The following is a 1,832-nucleotide window of genomic DNA, read 5'->3' on the forward strand; positions in this document are numbered from 1 at the left end:
CGCGTAGGGATTTCAGCGATAGAAGCCAGGCTAGAACAGGGAACGGCAGATTCAATGGTGGAGCGCCTGGGGCGAGCGGAGCTTTCTTCGCAGGCAGTCAGAGGAGTGTCGCAGTAGATCACAGCTGTGTCTTTTGCAGCAGCCAGAAGCACGAATCGAAAGCGTGTAGAAAAAATCTGACTTATGAGGAACGAAAGACTCTCTGCGAGCGGGGCAACGCTTGCTTCAAGTGTCTCAACCGGAATCACTACGCCAAGAAATGTAGAACTTATGTAAAGTGCGAAAGGTGCAGCAGAGCCCACTACGCGATAATGTGTGGTCAGCAGAAGTCGAGTCGGAACGCGAACCAGAGCACGGAATCCTTCACGACCCGGAACGCGAGCGAGCAGAGGTCGAGCCATTGCGCGGGTCGAAATACGGAGGCTTTCGCGGTTCAGAATTCTAGTGAGCCTGGAGAGCGAGCATCCACATTCTTCCAGACGGGTCTGGCATGGGTGAACTCGTCCAGCGGCAGAAAGATTTTCAGATTCTTCATAGATACCGGCTCGGAGCGTTCGTACATCTCCGACCACGTGATCCAGTCACTCCGCCTGAAACCGGTTCAGCAGGAGAGCTTGGCGATGATCACGATTGGCGGAAACGTTTCTACCTATAAGAAATACGACGTATTCGAGATAGGGTTACAGAGCCGATTCGATGACCGAGCAACGATCAGGTTGCGCGCGATCGGCATCCCAGAGATCGCTGAAGGGGCTTTCCCGGTGTCGGACCAGACCTGGGGCCCCCAGCCGATGGCAGACGCCGCCAAGAACATCAGTAGGCGAGAAATCGATGTTCTAATAGGTGTGGATGTTCTTGCGAAAATTAAATGCGGAGAGGAACGGATCCTCGACGACCGGATGATCGCGAGTGAAACGATCTTCGGTTGGGTAGTCGCGGGAAGAGACAGTTCGTCGACCAAGCTTCGACGTTCGCAGGTCTTCGTGACAGCGAATCTCTATCAACCGGGCTCGAGATTGTCGGATTCTAGAGTCGTGAGCATGTTCGCTCAACCGACAAGCGGAGCGGAGAGTTCGCACCCGTCCAGCGGGGTGGAGTTCAGCTCCGAAGCAGACCCGAACCAACAACTGAATGCGGATCTCGAGAAATTATGGTCAGCAGAACTCCTCGGGATTGAAGATCCTACGGTAGAATCGACTAGCACAGCAGAAGCAGATCTACAGAATTTTTTCGAGAATGGCATTCGGAGGTTGGAGAACGGTCGCTATATGGTCAGTCTCCCATTTAAGGAGAACATTCGGTTCCTCGGCGACAATGAGAACGTAGCTCGCGGTAGTCTCAAGCGGTTCCTCGTGAAAATCGGAACAGCAGGAACTCATAGCGGCAGTCGATCGAGAGATGAGAAGTTATCTCGAGCGGGGATACGCGGAACCGGCAACACCGAAAAAACCGGGCGAACTGGTACATTACTTGCCGATATTGCCAGTCGTCAAGCAGAGTCCAGCTCGGGATGCATTCAAGGTGCGGGTAGTAAAGGACGCCGGGGCTAGACGGAAAAATGAAGCGGCATTTAACGACGTCCTCCATTGCGGCGCTAATTTGCTGCCAGACGTAATTCAGGTCCTCCTCCGATTTCGGCGAGACGAAATCGCTATCGTGTGCGATATCGAGAAGGCGTTTCTTCAATACCGGATCCATCCGGATCACAGAACGTTCCTCCGATACTTCTGGCCCCAAGGCATAAGTGAGAATCCGCAGGCTCCAGTTAAGGAATTTTGGAGCACAGTTCTGGATTTCGGCATTGTCGCCAGCCCATTCATCCATTGCGCGGG

The sequence above is a fragment of the Galendromus occidentalis genome, unplaced genomic scaffold (genome assembly GCF_000255335.2).
Source record: "Galendromus occidentalis unplaced genomic scaffold, Mocc_1.1 scf7180000077520, whole genome shotgun sequence".
Classification (NCBI taxonomy): Eukaryota; Metazoa; Arthropoda; class Arachnida; order Mesostigmata; family Phytoseiidae; genus Galendromus; species Galendromus occidentalis.